Source organism: Monodelphis domestica, chromosome 8 (assembly GCF_027887165.1).
Source record: "Monodelphis domestica isolate mMonDom1 chromosome 8, mMonDom1.pri, whole genome shotgun sequence".
NCBI classification, from domain to species: Eukaryota; Metazoa; Chordata; class Mammalia; order Didelphimorphia; family Didelphidae; genus Monodelphis; species Monodelphis domestica.
Genome location: NC_077234.1, coordinates 217,773,451 through 217,799,132, shown reverse-complemented (window position 1 = coordinate 217,799,132; position 25,682 = coordinate 217,773,451). Strand labels below are relative to the sequence as shown.

Here is a 25,682-nt window from a genome sequence, read left to right as displayed (position 1 = left end):
AGACGGAGATTGACTTATTACTCCTATTTGTTGCCTCTTAGTTTAAAACCTATGGTTAAGGGTAATATGAATATACATTGAAGTATTGAGTCTTATTTTGTCTTGATTGTTCATGTTGGTCGGACTTGAGTTTGGTTGAATGCGATAGTTACATTTGGGACGGAGATGGACTTATTGTTCCTATTTGCTGCCTCTTAGTTTAAAACCTATGGTTAAGGTTAATATGAATAAACTTTGAAGTATTGAGTCTTATTTTGTTTTCAGAATGATATCTTAAATGTTTTTCTATTGCTAGGGATAGGATAAAGCAGGATTTCTGCTTTTTATCGTGGATTGTTCATGTTTGTGGGACAGGAGATTGGTTTTGCGAGATAGTTACATTTGGGACGGAGGTGGAATATTGCTCCTATTTGCTTCCTCTTAGTTTAAAACCTATGGTTAAGGTTAATATGAATATACATTTTTTTTTGTTTTGATTGCTCATGTTTGTCGGACGTGAGTTTGGTTCGGCGCGATAGTTACATTTGGGATGGAGATTGATTTATTGCTCCTATTTGCTTTCTCTTAGTTTAAAATCTACGTTTTAGGTAAATCCAACTATACTTTGTTGAATTGTTCTTATTTTATTCTTAGAATGTTATGGGACTGAGATTTCCCCAGCATTAGGTATATTGTAGCTGTTTGTATGGGTAGGGATATACTAAAGTGTTATTTCTATTTTGTATTGAAGAGTAATCCTGTTCGGATTTGCGTCTGTTTCATTGACAAAAAGTTACATTATGGACAGAGGTGGAGTGATTGCTCCTATTTGTTTTGTATTAGTTAAAAACCTATGTTTGATGTTAAAATTAATATACATTTAAGTATTGGTTCTTATTTTGGTTTCAAAATGATGTGGGACTGAGATTTCCCAAACTTTAGGTGTAGTGTAGGTTTTTGTAGTGATAAAGTATGATTTCTGCCTTTTATTGAAGAGTCTTCATGTCTGTTCGTATTTGAGTTGAGTTTGTTTCATTGAGATTGTTACATTTGGGACAGAGATTGAGTTATTGTTCCTCATTGCTTTCTATAGTTGAAAACCTATGGAGAAGTTAAAATGAACAAACTTGTTGAATTGGGTCATATTTTGGTCTCCGAATGATGTGAGACGGAGATTTCCAAAGCTTGAAGGGTATTGTAGCTTTTTGTAGTTCTAGATGTAGGCTAAAATAGGATTTCTGTGTTTTAGTGAGGAGTCATCATGTTGGTCGGATTTGAGTTTGTTTCATCGCGATAGTTAAATTTGGGACAGATTTTCTTGTTGCTCCCATTTGCTTTCTATTAGTATAAAACCTATGGTTGAGGTTAATATTACTCTACGTTGTTGAATTGTTCTTACTTTGTTCGTAGAATGTTGTGGGACTGAGATTTCCCAAGCATTAGGTGTACTGTAGCTGTTTGTAACACTCGGGATAGGATAAAGTGTGATTCCTGCCTTTCATTGAAGAGTCTTCATGTTTGGTCTGATTTGAGTTTGTTTCATCGAGATAGTTACATTACGGACAGAGATGGAGTGATTGCTCCTATTTGTTTTCTATTAGTTATCCTATGTTTGAGGTTTGAAGTATTGGTTCTTATTTTGGTTTCAAATGATGTGGGACTGAGATTTCCCAAACTTTAGGTGTACGGTAGGTTTTTGTAGTGCTAGGGACAGGAAAAAGTATCAATTCTGCCTTTTATTGAAGGGTCTTCATATTTGTTCGTATTTGAGTTGAGTTTGTTTCATCGAGAGAGTTACATTTGGAACAGAGAGTGAAAAACCTATGGATGAAGTTAAAATGAACAAACTTGTGGACGTGGCTTCTACTTTGGGACTCTTTCCAAAGCTTGAGGTGTATTGTAGCTTTTTGTAGTTCTAGGAGTAGGATAAAGTAGGATTTCTGCGTTTTAGTGAGGAGTCATCATGTTGGTCGGATTTGAGTTTGTTTCATCGAGATAGTTACATTAGGGACAGTGATTGACTTATTGTTCCTATTTGCTTTCTCTTCGTTTTCAACCTATGTTTTAGGTTAATATAACTACTACGTTGTTGAATTGTTCTTAGAATGTCGTGGGACTGAGATTTCCCAACTTTAGGTGTACTGTAGGTTTTTGTAGTGCTAGCGATAAGAAAAAGTATGAATTCTGCCTTTTATTGAAGAGTCTTCATGTCTGTTCGTATTTGAGTTGAGTTTGTTTCATCGCGATTGTTACATTTGGAACAGCGATTACGTTATTGTTCCTCATTGCTTTCTATAGTTTAAAACCTACGGATGAAGTTAAAATGAACAAACTTGTTGAATTGGGTCATACTTTGTTCTCAGAAGGATGTGGGACTGAGATTTCCAAAGCTTGAAGGGTATTGTACCTATTTGTAGTTCTAGATGTAGGCTAAAATAGGATTTTTGCGTTTTAGTGAGGAGTCATCATGTTGGTCGGATTTGAGTTTGTTTCATCGCGATAATTACATTTGGGGCAGTGATTGGCTTATTGCTCCTCTTTGCGTCCTCTTCATTTTCAACCTATGTTTTAGGTTACTATAACTACTATTTGTTGACTTGTTCTTAGAATGTCGTGGGACTGCGATTTCCCAAGCATTAGGTGCTTTTTGTAGGGATAAGCTAAAGTGTGATTTCTGCTTTATATTGAAGAGTCTTCATGTTCGGATTTGTGTTTGTTTCATCGAGATCGTTTCATTCCGGACAGAGATGGAGTGACTGCTCCTATTTTCTTTCCATTAGTTTAAAACCTATGGTTGAGGTTAATAGAAGTATACTTTGTTGAATTGTTCTGATTTTTGTTCTTAGAATGTTGTGAGACTGAGATTTCCCAAGCATTAGGTGTATTGTAGCTCTTTGTAACACTCGGGATAGGATAAAGTGTGGTTTCTGCCTTTCATTGAAGAGTATTCATATTTGTTCAGATTTGAGTTTGTTTCATCGAGATAGTTACATTACGGACAAAGATTGAGTTATTGCTCCTATTTGTTTCTATTCATTAAAACCCTATGGTTAAGGTTAAGATTAATATACATGGAAGTATAGGGTCTTAGTTTGGTTTGAGAATGATGTGGGACTGAGATTTTCCCAAGCTTTAGGTGTATTTTTCCCTTTATTGAAGAGTCTTCAAATTTTTCGGATTAGATTTTATTTCATCGAGATAGTTACATTTGGACAGAGATGGAGTTATTGCTCCTATTTGCTGTCTAGTATTTTAAACCTACGTTTGAGGTTAATATTAATATACATTGAAGTATTTGGTCTTATTTTGGTTTCAGCATGATGTGGTACCGAGATTTCCTACGCTTTCGGTGCATTGTAGGTTTTTGAAGGGCAGGGAACAGATACAGTGTGAGTTTCCCCTTTTATTGAAGAGTCTTCATGTTTGTTCGGATTTGAGTTTGTTTCATTTGGGACAGAGATGGAGTTATTGCTTGTGTTTGCTTTCTATTTGTTTAAAGCCTATGGTTGATTTTATATTAATATACTTTGTTGAATTGGGTCTCAATTTGGTTTCAGAATGATGTGGGACTGAGACTTCCTAAGCTTTAGGTGTATTGTAGCTTTTTCTAAGTGTAGGGATAGAATAAAGTGTGATTTCAACCTTTAATTGAAGCGTCTTCATGTTTCGTCGTAGTTGAGGCTGTTTCATCGAGAGAGTTACATATGGAACAGAGTTGGAGTTCTTGGTCCAATTTTCCTTGTATTAGCTTTCCTTATCGTTGGGTCTAGTGTACGTTTTTGTAGTGCTGGAAATAATATCAAGTATGGATTCTGCCTTTCATTTCAGAGTCTTCATGTTTGTATTTGCGTCTGTTTCATTGAGATAGTTACATTTGGGACAGAGATTGATTTATTACTCCTATTTACTTTGTATTAGCCTAAAACCTATCACTGCGTCTTACTTTGTTCTTTAAGAATGACCCTGGCACTGAGCTTTCACAGGCTTTTGGTGTAGTATAGGTTTTTTTTTTTTTTGTGCTGCAGATAGGATGAAGTATGAATTCTGCCTTTTATTGAAGAACCTTTATGATCATATTTGAATTAGTTTCATCGTGAGAGTTACATTTGGGACAGTGAGTTTTGGGTCCTAATTGCTTTGTATTAGTTTCATCCATTATAAATTTCAGTTCACTCTGCTAAAGATGGTGGTTCAGTGATGTAATCCTTTAAATCAGAATTCTTTGGGTTACCAATTAGCACCTGAAGTGATATCACCAGTATGTTTGTTTGACTTAAGTTAGTCAGAGAAGGTGGGCTGGTGTGTTGGATTTGAATTTGGAAGAAAGGGACTTTGATCTAAAGTCCAAAAAGCTTCAGTATGTGGCTTTGTAAAGCAAGAATGGAAGTTGGGTTCTGCTTTTTAAGCAGAGGGGTTTTTGGAGGAAGAAAGAGAGAGCATGCGCGCGCGCGCGCGTGAGAGAGAGAGAGAGAGAAGATGAAAGAACAGATAAATGTGCTGCTCTCATAATCAATCGGATCTTTAATTTAGGGATAATATATAAAATTAATGTATGTGTGGTGGGGAAAAAAATCACACATGATTCTTTAATTTCTCTGGACAGTTACCCTTGAAGTGATTCCTGCATGGCCTTGTCTTAGTCTTTCAGATGGCTTAGGTCCAGGAGATGATACAGCCCAGCTTTCTAATTACTATGGAGCTACTTAGTTCAGCACTCACGTTTTTTATTTTAGGTTTTGTGACTAAAGTGTGATATGTAAACTAGTGCCAAAATATGTAAGAACACCGGCTATAATGTAGACTCATAGGCCTTAAGGAATCCTTAGTGAGGGTAAATGATCAGAAAAGGCTTGTTTGAGGGGATGGAGATTTGGTTTTGGACTGCTGATAAGCAGACTTTCCCTCAGCTGGAATGGGTGAGAGTTGACTTTTAAAGCAAAAGAAGGCTTCTGGGATTTAATGGTGACAAAGCACACCAAAGACAGAGACTGTCCTGGAATGGTTACAGAGGTGTTTTCTGGGCTCACCTAGGAAATGGGCCTTTTCTAACCAGCTAGGCTAGTAATTACAATGATGGCATGAGGCGGTGATAGCTTTGACCTGCATGTGAAGGCACTCACTGTGTCTTTTGTGGCATGAGGAGAGAGTTTCCTTTTCTGGGCCTTCTTCCTTTGTGACAATTCCCATAATCAGCACATAATGCAAATTGTGACATTAAAGTTTCCATTTCCTCAAACAACCCTAATAATTGGAAATTCTCAAATTGTTAGGAACATACTTTGAGAAGTAGGTTCATAGCTGGCTTGTATTTGCAGCCTTAATTTTACCACAGTTGAAGTTTGGATCTGGAGCTTGGAAGTATAGCTCAAAGCTTTCTTGAATTACCCCCAAATGTGAGGTAAAGGAATCCATCTGTAAAATGTATTCCTTTACTCCAGTGTTGATAGATGTTGCAAAGGGATGTTCTTTAACAGAACCATCACATACCAGCTCTGCAAACAACTCAAGAATCCGATTTCCTAAAGGGAAAATTCCTGACAGAAGATGAATTCTTTTTGGCTAAGATACCCAAATGCAAATGTGTACTATTAATTGCTATTGTATTAATGTTCTGTTTCTATCGGCTGTTCTAGTTTTTGCCCCAGTCCTGGTTTCTGCACTTCTGTCTTCGGGGCTGGCTCTCCCCCTTTGTGACCTGTCTGCCCACTGGGGGAAGCTGTGGCTGGACACCCTTCAGATCTGCAAGCGGCTCTCCCCCGACCTGGGACCCCAGCATTCACTGAGGACACGCCCCTAGAGACCCTGTGTCTGCGGCCTTCTCCTCCCTGTTCAAGTTTTGGCTACTCCCCTGTGAGCTATGTGTTCGTAGGCATTTGTAAACTTGGCAACCAGTCCAGCCTGCAAGCCCTGGACATTGCCTAGAGCCAATCCCCCTCTCCTGACAACAGGAAGGGACAGATCTACACCCCTACTCACCACTGAGGGAGCTACAGAAGATCTGGACCTTCGCCCTTTTTCCCTTAGATATTTGGAGATGGGACAGCAAGGGGCACTGAACCAGGTGGGGCCTGAGATTCTGGCCCTCCTGGAGGCTGTGTGGTTCCCCTTTGGATGGCTGGGCCTGCCAGATGGCAGGACTCACTTACCAGAAGCAGTGGGGAGACAGCTAGCCAAAGGAATACATGACACCGCACATAGGAGAGGCACAAAACAGTGATATGCTGGACAGAGACTTTGACTTTCATAATATGCACCCAATCTGCAAAGATATCACTTAGAGATGTGAAACATGTGCATGGGTTCATCAAAAAGGGGGCACCAAAGGAACCAGAGGCACCCGGTGAAGAGGGCTGGAGCCAGGAGAACAGTGGGAGGCAGATTTTACAGAATTCAAGCCAGGAACATATGGGTACAAGTGCCTTTTAGTCCTGGTAGACACCTTTTCAGGTTGGGTAGAAGCAGATCCAGCAAAGCATGAAACTGCCTCAGTGGTAGTTAAGAAATGAATGTCAGAGAGCATTCCTGGGTTTGGACTCCCATTGGAACTAGGGTCAGATAATGGGCCTGCTTTGGTAGCCAGGGTGACTCAGCACTTGGAAGGAGACCCTGACAAAATTAGTCCTAGAGTCGATTGAGAACTGGGTAAGCCTCCTCCGCTTCGCCCTCCCTGAGGGCCCGGTGCACCCCATATGCACAAGGTATTACCCCATTTGAAATTCTGTCTGGTAGACCCCCCCCCCTCCCCTCCTTCCTAAGTTGGGACTAGAAAATTTGACTGAATGTGATAACCAGTATCTGTTCTCTTCCCTAAAGCCTTTGGATAAGCTCAGAAAAACTCTCACTCAAACTGTCCGGGCCGCCCATCCCTCACCCCCACCCCCCAAAAAACATGACCTGCCCCCACCCCTTACAGGTGAACCAGGAGATCTTGTGTGGGTTCGGAAGATTCCTGCACAGGCTCTGGAGCCACGGTGGACTGGACCTTCCGGGAAAATATTGACCACCCCCAGAGCTGTAAAGGTGGCAGGAAAGAACCGCTGGATCCACCTGTCTCAATGAAACCTGTTAAACCAAGAGCAGCAGCACAAGGAGCAGAGCAGTGGAATGTCACCAAAACTACGGATCCCTTAAAGATCAAGCTTCATAGATATTGAACACTATGGGAAAGGGAGGATGGGGTGGAGCTATGCTTGGACTTGGACTTTGGGGATTTGGGGAAATTAGTCTACCCTTCCAGGTAATTCAATACCGATGGGTCATCAGTAGGACAAGGGATGGGAAGGAATTAATTAGTGACAGACCAACCCGGGTGGAGAAAACCCTCAAAATCCTTTTTTGATTTGTGTGATTTATTTGGGAGTGAATGGACAGATCCCTCACAGACCCTTTCATGTGCAACCCCATCAGGGACTCTGTAGCTATCAGAAGCTCCTGTCTCTGCTTGCCCGTCTACAGGGCCACCATCATGCAAATCAGGGGGAGCATTCTATTGTGCAGCGAGGGGATGTGGAACTGTAGCCCTGTGGCGGCAGGAGGACCCCGATATCGTATTACAAAGGGAGCGAGGCAGGGCCTGGGACATCCCCTTCGATTTCAGGAATCCCCTTTCCCTGACTATTAAAAACCCAGAGGATAAAGGTTGGTTACTAGGCTGGACTTGGGGACTTAGGCTGGAGGTGAGAGGCCAGGACCCAGGGAGAGAATTTACAGAGTGGCAAACATTACTCCCCAAACGAATACATTTCTCTTTTTGTTTTTAAGCTAACTATTGGAGTCTTGCATTCTTGCGAAAGGTATCCTTCCCGAACCCCATGGGTGCACATCCGAGGGGAGGAAAGATTGGAAGAGGGGCGGAAGGGACGTTTTAGAAAGGGGAGGAGGGTAGGCAAAAAGTAGCTACCTGATCCATTAGTTCTCTAGTAGCCATCAAATAGACCCTCCAATATCATCTATTACAGTTTGGCACCCCTAAAAGACTGAACTTTACAATCCCTAAGAAACAACAGAAAAAAATGTTTAAGCTACTGCTCTGTGGAGCTTTTGTGCTTGCAGCCGTTATTGGATTTTGGGGTCTCTAACATCCTCTGTCGCAAAATCACCACCATGATTGTTGATTGTTGATTCTCTGGATTTTCTTGGCAACACCATAATGGTCATACTCCAGTTGCCATTTCAAACTAAAACTATACTCTGGCAGATTTTTGACTCAAGTTGACATCATTTCTATGGCAGCTTTACAGACTCTGACCTATTTGAAGAATATCTATATATTTGTAATCCCCCAAAAGGCAGCACAGATAATGGTGGTGGATACTAACTTGGAAAATGTTCTTAAGAACATGTTTGAGGAATTGAGCGAGGCTAAAGGGCTACACCAGATTAAGGACAAGAACAATGGCCAGACAGATAGTGCACCCAAAGAGAAAGAGAAAGGCAAAGAAAACAAAGGTTACTGCAAAGGGAAATGACAGTGACAAGGACACTAAGTCTGATAGGGAACCTGAAAACAGTTTTCCACTAAAGGATGTCACTAAATTATCAAGGACCACCCATTAGCCATACAACAGAAGCAAAAGCCCACAGGAAAATTTGGGAAGAAATACAACATTTTAATTCATGAAGAAACTTCTCTCTTTTAATCAACTTAAAGTAGTTACTCAGACCCTCGATTGAACACTCAGGCTCTCCCCCTCCAACTCCAGTTTCCCATTCAAAGCTTTCAGCCAACCATTCGGGACTCTGACCAGTTCTCCTGGCCCTCACCTCGCTCTTGTTCTTACCCTTCTCCCGTTCTGACCTGGATTTTCTTCGGGTACATTCCTCGAGCCATTGGTTGAAGACTTCGTCGTCTTCTTCAATCTCTCGACCTGCTTTGCTTAAAACAGACTATAGAAACAATATTCTTTCCTCATTAAATGAGCCCCACCTTGGCCAGCTTACCTTCGGATTGGCCTTTGTCACCGTTTGCTATTTCTCCAAATACTTGTGCTTGCATCAGGTCCATACTTCGAAACCATGTAACTTGCGGCCGGATTTCTAGGTGGCTCTTCGGGCAGCTTCGGGCTGTTGTCCCACCTTTCATCGGGGGACATCAGACAAGCTGTTACCCATGTCCGATAGCGCCTGGGTGGCTATGGACGATGCGGCTGTGCACCCCACAGATGCCCAACTAATAATCCCTTAATTAAAGAGCGGCTCCCAAACACGAGATGCCCTTGCTCACCGGCCTCCTGCCCTAACCCCAAACGGCTTGTGTGAGGTATCTCAAGTCTCGGGGTCCTCGTTAGCGGGAGGGCTCAGGCAGCCGGGACTTTGGATCTTGGTGGGACCTCCATTATGCCAAATGGAAAAAAAAACCACAACAACGCAGAACTATTAAATAGTCAAAAATCACTCTTTAATTGAGGGAAAAGGGGTTAGGTTAGCACTACTAAGTTGCGACAACAGAGCTGCTCCCCGAGACTGCACGGGCTGGACGCCCTGGTCACTGACCCCTGGGAGTGCCACCGACTCAAGATGGACTCCGAGGAACACAAGAACTTGGGGAGCCTATATACCATTTGGGGAGTCCGGGGACAAGGAAAGATGATTGCTATCACACTAGCTACAAAGAAAATGGGAGTGTTCACACTACACTGACAGGATACATTCAAGCTTGGGAAAGGAGTCATAGCTAGAGGCTAGGGTGTAAGAGACGTCTCACCCAACTGGGATTGTCATTCCGCAGAGGGTCCCCCACTCAGTCTGAAACTTCTCACTTGGGATTCCCTTCAGGGTAGATTCCCATGGGAAAAGGGAACAAGTGCAAGCTTTGGGGTCTCCAAGCTACAAGCCAGTCCGGAAACTTGGGGTTCATCAGAGCTCACTAGGTAACAAGTTTGGAATTCCTAAATGCCATGTTGACAGGAGCAAAGGGAAGACACCTTGATTTTGCAACTCCCACAAGCATGACCTACTTCAGGAAATGTAGGGAAGACTTGCTCCAAGCTATTCAGCTCTGTTGCTTGAAGCCTAATGCATGGGCAAGGATTGACAAACTCATGCAAAATAAAGGGGAACATCCAGCTTCATTTATAGATCATCTCTCTGAAATGGCTGACTCAATTATGGGTTTAGAGGCAAATAGTGAGGAAGCTCCTCGTCACGTGAGAAGAGTTTTTGAAGGAATGCACACCTCACTTGAAAAAAATTTTTTAAACATTACTTATTACACATCACAAGTCCTTCAGAACTATCTTGGATCATTGTATTGCAGAGAATAACTAAGCCTTTTACAGTCGATCATCATACAATATTGCTCATAGTGTATACAATGTTTCCCTGGTTTTGCTCATTTCATTCTGCATCAGTTCATGTAAATCTTTCCAGGTTTTTTCTGAAGCCATCTTTGCAAGTTAATTTAAAAAAAAAACATGGAAAAACCTGCATGAAATTATGAATAATGAAAGAAACAGAATCAAGAGCACATTTATATACAGCAACAGAAATCGTGTTTGCAGAATGACTTGTATACGTCTACCTCCAGAGAAAGAACTGATAAATAGAAACAAACAAGACATAGTTTACATATAGATTTAGTATTATCTTTTTTGGTCAAATGATGCCTTCTCCAGGGAAGGGAGGGAAATACGTGGGATTTTTAAAAAACCTTTACTTGCTGTCTTAGAATCAATACTGGGTATTGGTTCTAAGGCAGAAGAGCCGTAAGGGCTAGGCAATGGAGGTTAAGTGACTTGCCCAGAGTCACACAGCCAGGAAGTGTCTGAGGCCAGATTTGAACCCTGGACCTCTCGTCTCTAGGCCTGACTCTCCATCCACTGAACCACTTCAGTGTCCCCATGGGAATTTTAATGTAACAAACTAATTTTTTTAAGTGTTCATTAAGCACCTACTATGTGCCAAGCACTACTGCTAGGCCTACAGGGATACAAAGATAGAAAGGAAATAGTCTCAGCCCTCAAGGGCATTCTACCAAAGAAAACAAGAAGTGCCCACAAAAGTATATGTAGCATATACACAAAATATATACAAAGTCATAGGGAGAGGAGAGAGATTAGCAAGTGAGAGAGGGCAGATCAGGGAAGACTTCACGTAAAGGCTTAGCCTGAGCTAAGTTTTGAAAGCAAGTAGGGAATCCCAATAGACAGAGACGACTTGAAGAAGCCCATCCCTGGCATGGGTAGTGGACACAGTACTAGACAAGTGACAGAGCGTCAGCTACGAGAACTAGCTCTCAAAAGGCCGGTTTGGCGAAGATGTAAAATGTGAGAAAGGGAATATTGTTTAAGGATGAAAAGAAGGTTGGACACACACACATTGTAAAGGGCTTTGAATAGGAAACCAAAGACTTTGTATTTGATCCTAGAGGTCAAGGAGTTTCTCGGGTCAAAGGATGTACTTGTTCAGTCCATTTGTTCTTTTTTTATTTTAAATATTTAATTTTGGAAATTTGTTCTTCAGGAAAATCACTTGGCTTCAGCATAAAGGATAGACCGGAGAAGAGAGAGACGTAAGACAGGGGAATCAGTTAGGCAACTATTACAAAGAGAGTCTAAGTAGATCCATCCTTCTGGGATTGCAAACATGGAAATGTTTAAGGATGGTAACTTAAGACCACTGGTAACATTCAACAATAAAGTGTCACACTGGTCTTACAATACGAACTCATGCAATATGCAATAAGATTCTATAGAAAAGCACTTTGGAAAGTGTGCAATAGTTATCACAAATACATTATAGCATTAGTCTTATTTTGCTATGATTCTGTGGCAACATTTTCCTTTCTATCATCCGTTCCCACTCTTGTTCAGTAATATCTGACACTTTGTGACCCCATTTGGGGCTTGGCAAAGATCCTGGAGTGGTTCGCCATTTCCTTCTCCAGCTCGTTTGACAGGTGAGGAAACTGAGGCAAGCAGGGTGAAGTGACTCACTCAGGGCCATACGCTAAGGTCAGATTTGAATTCAGGGAGATGAGTCTTCTTGGCTCTATCCATTGAGCTCCCCAGCTGCCACTCTTTCCATTAGATTCAATTGTGAACAAACAGAAATTGTAGAAACTTCACAAAAGGCAGTAACGATTACTTCGTCTTCCCCTGGAATTTGATCCTGCCACAGTAGACAGTGATGATACAGTTGATGAGATCTCGCCAGAAAAGCTCAGAGATTTGACCAGGCCATGGACTATCCGTGCCCTGCCTGGCGCAGGAACCAACCCCACGCAGCAGTTCCAGGATCGGCAGCAATGACGGGACTCACTGGTCTCAACTTCCCTCTAACCCTTTCCAGCAACAGAATTTGCCTCGAGTGCCATAACTCCCATTTATGGTTGTAGCTGTGACTGAGAGTCACATCTTAGTCTTTTAAACATGATCATCTTTTGGCTATTGAAAGTCTAGTCTACTGGGAAGCCTACGATTCAGCCACTGCTCAAGATACCTTGTAACTGACCTATAAAAATGGTGAGACGAGACTAGGCCCTTCACTAACCCTCTAAATCAGGAATTCGTCATCTTTTTTGTGGCCATGGGCTCCTTTGACAGTCTATTCAAGCCTATGGACTCCATCGCAGAATTATACATATATATATATATATATTTTTAACCCTTACCTTCTGCCTTGGAATCAATAGTGTGTTTTGGTTCCAAGACAGAAGAGTGATAAGGGCTAGGCAATGGGGGTTAAGTAACTTGCTTAAGGGTCACAGAGCTAGGAAGTGCCTGAAGCCAGATTTGAATCTGGGACCTTCTGTTTGAGGCCTGGCTCTCAAGCCACTGAGCTACCCAGCTGCCCCCAAAATAATACTTTTTTTTTTTAAACCCTTACCTTCTGTCTAGGAGTCAATAAGGCAGAAGAGTGGTAAGGGCTAGGCAATGGGGGGTCAAGTGACTTGCCCAGGGTGACACAGCTGGGAACTGTCTGAGGCCAGATTTGAACCTAGGACCTCCCGTCTCTAGGGCTGGTTCTCAAGCCACTGAGCTACCCAGCTGCCCCCCCCCAAATAATACTTTTAAAGGCATAGCATACACAAAGTTATAAGGAAAACCAATTTTAATAAAACAAAGTTGTCAAAATATTTTTATTTCTTTATTACCAATTACATACTATTGTAATTTCATTACAAATTTCCACATAAGTTTTCCCAAGTTAGATGATTGAATTTATCCCCCTCCCTCCCTTCCCTTCCCTCTTCCAGTGCTGGCAGGAAATTTGATCTGGGTTATACATGTATTATCATGTAAAACATAGTTCATTTTTGTAAGTGAGTAATCTGATTGAATGTCAAAATATTTTTTAAAAGCCCAAGTTCATAGAACGGGAGGTCCTGAGTTCAAAACTGGCCTCTGACTCTTCTCAGCTGGGTGACCCTGGGCAAGTCACTTAACCCTCACTGACTGCCTAGCCCTTACCACTCTTTCTGCCTTTTGGAACGAATTCACTGTATTGAGTCTAAGAAGGAAGGTCAGGATTATTTTTTTTAATCAAGTTCATGGACCCCAGGTGAAGAACCTCTGCTCTAGATAAGGGATCCAGAAATTAAATAGCTTCAAACTGGTAGCAATAACTTGACTGGCATCTATGAATAGAATTAGCATTTTAAAACAATATAATTAACATCTAAAAGAAAAAAATCTTCATTCTGGGGTTGAGAAATCCCTTTAATATTAAATATAGAAGCCAAGAAAGGAATTATTATTGGACATCCCTCTCAGGCTATGGTCCCTGGCAATGGAAATGATAGAAATCTCTGGCTCTATGACGATAGGTGGAAGTTCAAATTTTGCTCCCCAAGGAAGGTCTTTCCTATTGTCAAGCTGGTCTCTGCTGGTATCCTCCTTATGCAGTTCCACCTGTTGAACTATATTCAGATCGCAGCCATCCTGGGACCACAAAGACAGCTGGGTAAGATCAGGTGTGGACACAGCATGGACTCTTTATTTAATTCAGGTACCTCCCTGGGGACCTTTTGAAAGGGGAAGTCCTTCTATCCTCATGAAGCACCTTTGGAAATCAACCCACTGAACAGCTTCCTCATTAAGGTTTATGGCTTGCTTTCAGCTGAGCTTTTTCTGGCCACTGAGGGAAGGAAGAGAGGCTCAGCAGAAGGGGTTCAATCAGCTGGGACTTGCACAGATTATCCATTTCCCCAGCTTCTCCACTCTGCTTGTCACAGAAGAAGGCACTTGTTGATGGAGTGCCCTTTGTCAAAGGAAGCTTTCTGAACCTCAGTTTTCTCCTGAAGTACATGGTTCAGATCAGCAGCCTTTTTTAGTGTGCCAACCAACCCTACAGCAACCCAAATAAGCCTGGCCACCTGTGGCCATTTAGCCTTTAACCCATGTAGTCAGGCTCACACCTACAACCAAACCAAACCAAACCAAACAAACCAAACCATCCAATCCTGGGAAAGTTTAAAACCCTTGAGTAGTTCCGTAAAAGCAAGTTTGGGGGCAGCTGAGTGGTTCAGTGGACAGAGAGCCGGGCCTCAAGACCAGAGGTCCTAGGTTCAAATCTGCCCTGAGACTTCTTAATTTTGTAACTCTGGGTAAGTACTTCACCCCCATTGCCTAGCCCTTACAGCTCTTCTGCTTTAGAATCAACATACAGTAGTGATTCTAAGATGGAAGGTGAGGGTTTAAAAATTAAAAAGTAAACCCAGTAGCTATGGCCCCAGACCCATAAGTTGGAGTTTAAATTTCTCCAAGAGTCTTCCCGTATCCCAACTAACATGAATCAAGACCATTTCCCATCACTCCAATCAAAGTTCCTTGCTCCCTTCCCACAGTGCCTAATCCTACTGGACAAGAACCCTATAAAAACCCACCAGACCCATCCTTTTTGGGTGGTCCATTCCTTTCATTTTTATTCCTTTCTTTGTTTGTTTTAAACCCTTTCCTCCTGCCTTAGAATCAATACCATGTATTGGTTCCAAAGCAGAAAAGTGGTAAGGGATAGGTAATGGGGGTAAAGGGACTTGCCCAGGACCACACATTTAGGAAGTGTCTGAGACTGGATTTCAACCCAGGACCTCCAATCTCTAGCTAGGCCTGGCTCTCAATCCACTGAGTCACCACTCTAGGCCTTTTCACTGACTATCTCCCATGCCCAAAGTCCACTTTCTCCTTGCTTTTTGTCTTCATTCAAAACAAATCACCACTTCTCTATGAGGACTTTCCAGATTCCCTAATTACTAGTGAGTGTCCATCCTCCTCCAACTACCTTATGGTTAACTGCCTTGGATTTCTGTTTTTTTTTTTTGTGTGTCTATGTGCAAAGGTGAATGCTTCCACAGACACTTCTAGTAATGAAATCACAGAAACTTATTTGCTACCAATCAATAAGCAGAGTCAAGTAGGGATTAAGGAATTTTCCTATAATCTCATCACAATGTGTGGACAAACTCTAAATCAACCTGAAAGACTCATAACACTTTGGGCCATTGGATGAAAGCATACGATGCCACATAGGAGAAACATCTTGGGCTACAGACAAAAAGAGTAGCAAGTCCAATTTTGAGCTCAAAAACATCAGATTTTCTGCTGCAGTCAAGCTCTTGGAAAGCATTCTCTCCTCTTCTTCCTCTTTCCATCTTTCCTCTATCCCTCTTTTCCCCTCTCCCTTCCTTCCTTCCCAACCCCCCCCTTCTCTCTCTCTCTCTCTCCCTTCCTCCTTTCTCCTTCCACCTTACCCCTTTAGTGGAAATGTTATCAGAGAGACCTGGACCATTAGCCAACAATGTATCTAGAGGACAAACTAAGGACAAATATAAGTACAGAAAAAAGGACAGGGCAGCTAGGTAGATACTTTCTAGTTGTAGAGCAGGGGAGGAAGGGAGAAAGGGAAGGAAGTTAGGGGAGCAGGGGAGCAGGGGAGGAAGGGAGAAAGGGAGGAAACATAGTTACCCTATGGAGGAAGTAATTTTAAGAAGTATGAGACTTTACACCAGAGAGAAAAGCTGTCTATAGACTCTAGAAAGCACCAGCTCTCAGAGTCTAGAAGAGAGTTACACTTAAGGGGCACTTCATTAGCAGTCTATGAAAGAAAAAAAAGGACTTTTCGCCTTGGAGAGATGTTAGTTACTCATGTCATTTCTATTCCCATAACTGCAGCCAACAAAAATCTGTGGTTTCTATTACTGCTGTCAACATTTACTTCTGGATTCACTATGTCTCATTCATCACTTACATTATGGCTCTTTTCAAATGGAATATCTAAAGCCGACTTTTACTGAGTTATGGCAGAGTTGTAGTTGGAGATTATTCCTTTTTTCCCTGATCCATCACTTCAATTTCCATACAAAGTGACTCAATTAACACTTAAAGTTATCTTGAGAACAATTTATCATTAGATTTTTTAGAGAATCCTAAATGGTCTGTCACTAAAGAAATAAACACTTAAATAGTTCCTGCAAGATTCAGCTTCAGTATCACCCCAGCAGCTCAAGCATTCCCTTCCAAAACTACCTTCTGTCTATTTTGTTCCCAAGTTGTTGATAGCTGTGTATCTCCATTAGAATGTAAGCTCCTTGAGCACAAGGACTGTTTCACTTTTGTCTTTGTATTCCCAGAACCCGGACTCACTTTTCTTCCCTTGTTCTCCAATTCATCAGTGTCATCATGTTTCCACTATTTCACCGTTAGAAATCATCTTTTACTCTTTCCTTCCCCTGGATCCAATAGAATGTAAACTCTCTGAAGCAATGAACCACTTTTTTTATTCCTCTGTAATGCTTTATCATTGGACAGTCAAAACAGTGTCTACCCCAGGAAAAAACAAAACTATAAATCCTAAAGATCCTCAGTAAAATGGCTAACATTTCGTAAGTATGGTTAATATGAACTACGAATCAGTAGAGCTGCATTTTTGATAGTTTGATTAGATTGCTTCCCCACCCCGTCCAATTAATCAATGCTGGGAATGAATCCATATATACACAATGCTACAAAGTCTTATTGTTTTTCTCTTCAAACCTCTCTTGGATTTCCCTTAGCCCCATTCCTCTCTGTTTCCACTACAACAACCAAATATTGACCCTTCTTATCTTGGGTTTGGCTGACTGAAATAGCTTACCAAATTGCCTACCTCTACCTTTCCCCCTTAATTAAGTATCTCAGCATATTGGCAACCTGACCTTTCTGAAATGTTATTTTCTCTTCTCAACAGTTTGCAATGGCTCCCTATTCTTTTGCTTGGTTTTCAAGGCCCTCTAGAATTTGGTGATAACCTGTCTAATCTAATTTCCCATATTTCTTTAATCCGGGCTGGTTTCCTCAGTAGCCCCAAGATAAGCTATGCTGATTCCTAACCTCTTTTTTTATCCTTTACCTTCCATCTTGGAGTCAATACTGTGTATTGGTTCCAAGGCAGAAGAGTGGTAAGGGCTAGGCAATGGGGGGTCAAGTGACTTGCCCAGGGTCACTCAGCTAGGCAGTGTCTGAGGCCAAATTTGAACCCAGGACCTCCCATCTCTAAGCCTGCCTCTCAATCCACTGAGCCACCCAGCTGCCCCCTCATTTTTTTTTTCTGCCTAGAATGCCATTCCTTGACTCTCTTCAAATATTTCTTTCTTCAAAGTCCAATTCAAAGCCCCACCTTCTCTTTAAAGATCATTATATTAATGTGCTTTTCTAAGCACAGAAGTTATACAGCTGGAAGACACTTCAGAAATCCAGTACAACGTGTTCATTTAAAAAAAAAAACAGAGCTCAACAAAGACATCTAAATACCTCATAATTTAGTGATTAAAAAATAACTACAAACCTCTTCTTTGCAAAGATGTGGATCTATAGATATGTAATCCCGTATATTCTGTCAGAGTAGGATGATAGTTTGATTCGTTTTGCTAAACTGTTTTTCCTTTGGTACATAGGAGGACTCATTAGGGAGTCATTGGGGAATGAATGATCTATTCACATAAAAAGATGATATAATTTTTTTGGAAATAATTAATGAGATTGTTTCTTCAACTAAACTGTGAGTTTCTTGGCATCTAGGTCCTTGGCTTCTATACTGTCTATAGCACCTTGCACAGTGTGGCAAACTCAACTATTTTATTGATAGTTGACTTACAAACCTTAAAGAAAAATAAAATGATAGCTTCTATGCAAAAAACAAAAACAATTATTCTTAAAAGCAACAATGAAATTTTTTTAGATGTCCAAATTTGTCAAATCAACATACTGATGCAGTGGGATTAATAAGTCTTTTCAAAACAAGTTTCCAAATACTAATTTTCAAAGGCACATATCTAACGAATAGCTGAATAGCACATTAATTTGCATGTCATTTACAAAGGTCTTCACAGATGTTATGGTAATAATATTGGCACAATCTATTCAGGCAATTTTCAAAATATTGGTATTTCTACCTTTAAGTTATGATTTATTAATAACTCTGTTCTCTCTTCCTCCATATCCAGATATTAGCATTGATCCATCTCAAAATCATGTGCAGAGATGGCACAGAGTAGGAAAGCACAGAATCAGAGCTGGAAGGAACCCCCTCCTCAAGGTCATCTAGCTCAATCCATCCCAGAAGAGGAATCTCACTTATGTACATCTCTTTGGTGGAAAACTTTCAGAAACGGGAGCCTACAAACTCCGGAGTCAATCCATTTTACTCAGTTTCAAGTGTTTCCTTACATTGAGACCTTTCTGCAACCTACGAACTCACTACTTCTAGGTTTGCCCCTTGAAGACAAACAGAACAAATGCCATCACTTTGCCACATAACTGCTCTTCAGATTCTTGAAAGAGAAGAAGTCAGGGTACATATGCTAGTTGTATGACACCTACCCTGCACTCCCTATTCCCTCATCAAACCAAAGGAAAAGTTAAAGGAGTTAATGAGAGTGAATACCTGAAATCTTAGTTCTGGCATCTTGAGCACAGACACAGATTAAGGAATACTAACTCATAATAACAGGAATGTATCCACTTTGCTTGCCATTCACATTACTCTTCATACTGGGTCTTCTATGTTGTTGAATATAAAATAAATAATTTAATAATTATACAAAATACTATGGTTTGTTGTGTTTAGTGCCAGGCAAAACCTCTACAAATGCCAACTGTCTGCCAATGATGTCTTCTTAGTGGCTAAGAGCCCAAGTGAAAGATATAAGAAGTTCTACTCTTAGCAACTAATACGTGGCTTATTTTAGCTGAAGAGGTAAAACTGTTCTGGAGCAAAAGGTCACTGACAAAACACTATTCCACAACCTTAGTACATCATACTAGATTCTGCACAGTTGTTGCTTTATCAAAGGAACTAGTAAGAACCAAACAACCTATCATTTGAAAGTATCTGCAAAGAACCAAGTGTATTTATTCAACTTTTGTAATTAGTGGTAAGATTAAGTGGTACCAGAAAATATTCCATGACTGGGAACATGGTCCTCTTTCTGCCAAAACTTAGAGAGAACTAAATTGGGAAGGGAAAAAAAAACCTAATAAAAGTACCATCTATAATACTGAAGCATCTTTGTGCTATTTAATAAACTTTTTTTTCCTTTCAGACTCAGAAGCAGCAGATTAATAAATGTGTAAATAAAAGCTCCATAGACTATCAGCTAGTCAAGTTCTACTCCCTCCCCCAATAAGACAACTTTTAAAATGCAAAGACCAACACAATTCTATGAGAACTTAGTCAATATTTATAAAATCTGGCTAGTGGATTAAGAAAGAAAGGAAGAATAAAAAAGGAAGACATGTCCAGGCTGATGGAAAAGTTAGGTTGATAACAGTGAATTTACAACTCCTAGAGGCTCAGAATTATTAGTTTCAAGAGATGGAGTTTGAAGCTAACAAGTTCCCTTGTAAATCTCCAGTGGAAATTCACAGGTGATACCTATCTATCCATCTATTTACACACACACACACATATACATATGCACGTGCAGATACATGTGCATGTATGTGTATATGTTTATATAATATGTTACACATAACATTGTGTGGCTATTAAGAGTATTTGTTATGGGTACATATGCATAACACACACATAGATATATATATAACCATCTATGTGTATAGAAGTATGCTGTTATATAAAATACTGTTTATGCATATTTTATATAAAAACATGTTATATAATTTACACATAACCACATATGCAATAGTTTCCCAATACTCATTTTCAAAGACACGTCTCTAATAGTTGAGTGGTAGATTAATTTGAATGTAAATTACAAAAATTTCCAGAGATGTTATGGCTCACAGTCCTGAGGGGGGGGGCAAATAGATCCTAGAATTCTTCATTCTTCTGAATAGAAACTAGAACACGCTATAAATTATGAAAGAGATGAGGTAATTGGGGTGGGGTGGGGCGGGGCATCAGGGCCATTTTTCTCTCCACAGAACTTTGTATCCAAGGTCGTAGCTGCTACAAAGGGATGCTTCAAATCACCGCATCCACTTCCCACGCTTCCTTAGGGGAAGGCAAGACCAGGTGTTTGCACTTTCCCTTTCCACGCCCTCCTAGGTGCTGATGTCTTAAAACCTTGGAGAGGTGGTGAAAGAGGGAGGGAAGAAGAGGAAGATTAACCCTGGAGAAAGGCAGCTGGAAAGGTGAGTTGCAGGAAGCCTCTGGCTCCGTGCCACTTAGGCTCGCACCGACTAAATGTTAAATGCCTGAAGGGTGGAGACTGGCAGCTGGTGAGGTGCGTCCGGGCCACCGAGAGCTCCAGGCATCTCTCTTGCCGGGACGGTCCCGGGAATGTTCCCAGTGCAGGAGGGTGGGAGGCAAGAGGCACTACATAGACCCCGCGCCCAAGGGAATGTGTATGTGTAAGTACGTGTGCGAGTGTGTTGTTATTTTGTGAGTGCAAGAGTGCGTGAATGGGGCGTGAGTGAGGGGGACAGACCCCCGCAGCTGCAAGAGATCACTGGTGTCCCACGCCCACCCCACCCCCGCATTTGGTAGGTGGACCAGGTGGTAGGGGACCAAGCAAGCCCCGAGCTCCGGAGCCCCCCGAGTGGACCTGGCAAGTACCAAGACCCACGGGGCAACAAGCAAACCGTTAAGCAAAAAGCTCCTCGGTTCCGAGCTGAGCTTCCCTGCTGACCGCCCCTTGCTGCCCCTCCTCGTTCCCCAGTTCCCCTTCCCCCTCCTCCCGCCTCACTGCCCCGGACCTCGCTTCTCTTCTCCCCTCCTCTCCCAGCCTCGCCTCGCCTCCCCTCACCTGGTCCATCAATCGCGCCGCCGCGGGCCTGCGAGTAGCAGATCCTATAGAGGCCGCCCCATTTCACGGGCTCCGCCCACCCCGGCCGCCAAGTGGCACGCCTCCAACTCAAGATTCTCTCGAGAATGAAGCGGAGCTTTTTTATTCCCTGCTCCCAACCCCCTCCCCCTTCCCCCTGCCAGGTGGTGCTTATTTAGGATTTGAGACGGTTCAGTCCACTTGGCCTATCAAGCTCCGCCCACTCCCACCCTAGCCAAGGCTCTAGAGTGCTTTCATCCCCGCCCCCTTCAACTCCGCCTTAATCCGCGTGCCTGAACTCTTGGTGTTCAGAAAGAGAAGTGGGCTAGGGGAGGAGAAACTAGAAGAGGCCGGCAACAGTCTGCCAGTTCTTGTGCCTCACTAACTTCCTCGGTTCAGAAAAGGACCCGAATCCGTTTGTTGTAATTTTTCCTCTCAGTTGCATCCACTGCTAGTTTAGAAACATCTATTACAGTTGAAAAAATGATAAAAATCAACTCGAATGGGACAAGAGCCCGCCTGAGAAATAGTAATGTTAACTGGAGAGATCTAGATACCCTGTGATCACTAAAGCCAGGGATTAATTTGCCCCTTTCAATAATGAGCAGTAAATCCAGTGACCTTTTTTTCAGTCTTTCTGCAGAATTTGACACTGTTGATTATCCCCGCCCCATCCTTGAAATTCTCTCTAGTATCCACACTACACTCTTCTCATTCTTCTGTTTCTCCAGCTGCTCCTACTTTCTTCAACGATTGTCTTCCTCCTTTTCCCATTGAACTGTTTATTCCTAAAAATGTAATCCTTGGCCAGCTGCTCTTTTATGTTATCTCCCTCAGAACCCTCATAGCTTCAACTATCTACTTTGTGTTATTTACTGACTTTCTTGCTGCCTATCAAGCATTCCTATGTCATATGTATGTCCTCTAATTTTCCCAGCAGTTTTCATCAAATAGTGTATTTTTATCCCAAAAGCTGGGTTCTCTGGGTTTGTCGCCATAATTTCTTTTAAACAATTAGTGGCATCATTTTTATAGTCTCAGGCTTTTGGGGCATGCATTAGAAAAGATATATTAAACTTATTTTACTGCAAAATCTAAAAGTTAAAGAAAATCTTAATACTGGTGACATGTGCTTCGAATATAAAAAAGAGAGAAAAATAAAAATAACCTGAAATAATATATTGCACATGCAAGAAAAATATAATAAAAGAGTTTTAAAAATTCGAAAATGTAGCTTATAATCATTGACACATCATGTCAGCTAAGAAAATATATAATACAAGGCTTTCTCATCAAAAATGAGTTCCATTTCCTCTTCATATCTGGCCAGGATCCACTGTGAGTGAAAGGAAATTAATTGAGCAAGGTAACATTTTTCATTGTTAAAGAACAGTAGTACAAATATGTAGTTATCCATAAATTCTCAATAGCACAATAAAGCACAATAGCAGACAAACTATCATATTTCACATAAGTTGCTGTATGGCATTTTAAAAAACCTATGAATTGATGGATGTTTGTTACAAGTTTTTAAAAACGTAGAAAATCTTTCAACCTTGGTATTTAAACAAAGTAAAACTTTTTTTGGGTTTAGAACATCAAGAATTCTAGGGATCATTCTGGTGGAAGTAAAGTAGTAAGCTGAAGAGTATAAATAAGGGGTGCTCCTTTTTTGGAGGCTTTTTAGGGGTACAAAGGCCCTGAGATTAACTGCCCAACTTCCAGTCACATGCAGGAATGTTGGGGTTTAAATTGTATTTCACTTCAGCTACTATAATGGGCCTTACACCTCGTTTTAGGGGCAGGCAAAAATGACCAGAAATTGTTAAAAAAAATTCTAAAATCATGTCTAGAAAAAAACCCTTTAAATCAATTGAGATATTTAGCACATGACGTCCATCTATCCTCTATGTGACAATTTACAAAGTCAAAAATAGAAAGGTAGTTTTCATATATGGGCTTAATTACATTGATATTTGTTCAATATGGTTATAGGGGAAAGGCGACAGAATTTAACAGTAGTTAAAACTCAGTACATTAAAATGAAGAGTATAACAGAATAATGTGGAATGCAGTAATATATGTACTTAGATTACAAAGTTAAGTCTTAAACAAAGCAAACAGTAAATGCAATAGAATACAGAGATTTGTATAAACCACTGGAGTCTGAAATGCCTTAAAAATATAACCTCCAGTCTCTTAAAAATTCCTTGGGTTTTTATCCATTTAGGCAAAGTGGTAAGGGGTGGGTAATGGGGTCCAAGTGATCTGCTCAGGGCCACACTGCCATGAAGTGTCTCAGGCCAGATTCCAACCAAACCTGTCTCTAGGCCTGGCTCTCAGTCCACTGAGACATCCAGCTGCCTCCCCAGAGTTAGCTAAATTGTTGCAGGGAGCTGAATTTTTTTCCTGACAGGCAGGTGAAGTCAATAAAAGGATAAATGCAATTAAAAGATATTTTTGTAAAATAGCCATGCTTTTAAGTTCCTGTTTGGAAAAACCTTTCTTCTTTCCCTCTTCTTTCTCACCTCCTACTATCTACCCACGTGGAGGCCAATACCCTTGTTTTTTATCAGCCGGTTTTTTGATCCTGAAGATACTGGGTCTGCTACCAGCAGCCTGGGTCCTGGGCCTGGGGTGATGAGCTGTCTGGATTGGAGGCCAGTTTTTGCTGGATTGGGATTGTCTGGGCCAGATGAGTGAGAGATCGCTGCGGTGGGTAGCAGCTGGAGCAGGAGCGGGTAGCAGGGGTGGGCAGGTGAGCTGCAATCTGGCTGCAGGCAGGGAGAAACAGCTGAGCTGTGCAGGAGGGAAGGGCTCAAGAAATGGAGTTTTCTAAAAAAGCATCTTGGAGAAATGTGGCTTAAAAAAAATCTAGGCTAAAAAATTTGAGAAGTTCTCATCCAATCTAGTAGTCGCTATAATTGTAACAGTTAAAATTTGGGGGGAGACTGAGGCAGGTAGAAATTAATTTCTCTCTGCAAGGAGTATTATATTTTTAGAGTTTTATTTAAGAAAAGGAATTTAAGAAAATACAAGTAAGAAAAGCACGCGTCTAGGCCCAGAGATCCTATTCACTACCACTCACATCTTGCCTGCTAGGTGGAGAGTCATGTGCTCCAAAGTGGAAGTAGGAAAAATAACCTTCAGTAGGTGGAGAACTCCTTTAAATAATAATTTGAGAATTCAGTGTGATTACAAAGCATTCTAGGAAGGGAGCAAGGACATCTGGGGACTGGAGTCCTGGATTCAAGTTTCCATTTTTACAACTTGGCAAAAAACAAACAAACAAAAAACAAAATGGCAGCAGTAAGAGTGACAGCTTGAGCAGCAAGAGCCTAGGGTGCACTAAGAGGCAGCTACCTGTCTCTCCTCTCTTGTGGTGGGCAGTATCCCCACCACCAGGCAAATTTAGTATCTTTACTACAAGGCTATCTGAATAAAAAATTTTGAGAATTTGTTTACTGAAGTGGTTGAGCAGAAATGTAAGCTTAAAAATTAATATATAATACTTGAAGCATTATAATGTTTATAAGATTTATTAATAATGACTTGAAGCAGAAGAAAATAAAGACTAAGAGCAAGTTTACCTGGACCATGCCAAGTGGGAAGAAGAGTGAGAGAAGGCAGTGTTGCAGCGAACTTATTTACAAAACATAAGGATGCAAAGTAGTTATGTAATTCAAGGAATTCTGGGAAAAGTAAAACGAATTCTGGGAAATGGAGTCTTTAGGGTACACAATTTTATTTACACAGTTTGTTATGGAATTTAGCAGAATCAAAGAATGTCAATGTTGAGCAAATATCAGAAGCTTTTTAGGTCTAGTTTAGACCTGGATTGGAATAATTGTTACATCACTAGCAAGTTATCCAATACAAAGCTTCCTAATCAAAGTAAAATTTCACATATATTGTCCTCTCTTACTTTATTGATCTTATCTCTCTCCTTGTGGTATTTTCCCCTCTTTCAGTTTCTCATTATCATTTCCCCCCCTAACATTCCTAACACAAGAGCCAGCATATACCTGGCTTCCTGGAAAGCACTTTGGACCTTTCTTATTCTATTAAAATTTAAAAATTGTCCCAGGACCCTATTTTCAATTGAGACTAGATAGCGCAAAACAATATAGACAAATATATCCATGCTAATAGTTTAATAGATGAGCCTAGCTAAATAACCCATTCATGTTTTGCCAGAAGCAAATAATGTAGTCATGGGTTAACCCTGAAAAGAGTTAAGTATAACCCAGGACAGTTGAAATATGATTTAAAGCCAATGAGTTGAGGGTATGGAATTTGGGAAGTTAACCAAACTTTTTGCCACTTCACATCATCCAAGAAAGATAATGGCATTTACTGCCTACTGTAAGTTTGCTACTCTGAGCCTGTGCACTAGATCCCAAAATTCTTCTTTCCTTTTAACACTGACATTGATTGACAGCTAGATAGACTCATGATACTATTATTTATCCACTGCACTTTTGGACTATGAAAAATTCACTTT

The 25,682-nt window shown here is 41.1% G+C and overlaps 1 long non-coding RNA gene across 1 annotated transcript in view; it reads left to right on the top strand.

The window, feature by feature from the left end:
• Nucleotides 1-18,998, top strand: part of LOC130455918 (uncharacterized) — a 226,202-nt gene extending 207,204 nt beyond the window's left edge. The window contains exon 2 of the long non-coding RNA XR_008914195.1: nucleotides 18,398-18,998. This is a non-coding gene — a long non-coding RNA (uncharacterized LOC130455918). The remainder of the gene's footprint in view (nucleotides 1-18,397) is intronic.
• Nucleotides 18,999-25,682: the final 6,684 nt, after the last annotated feature.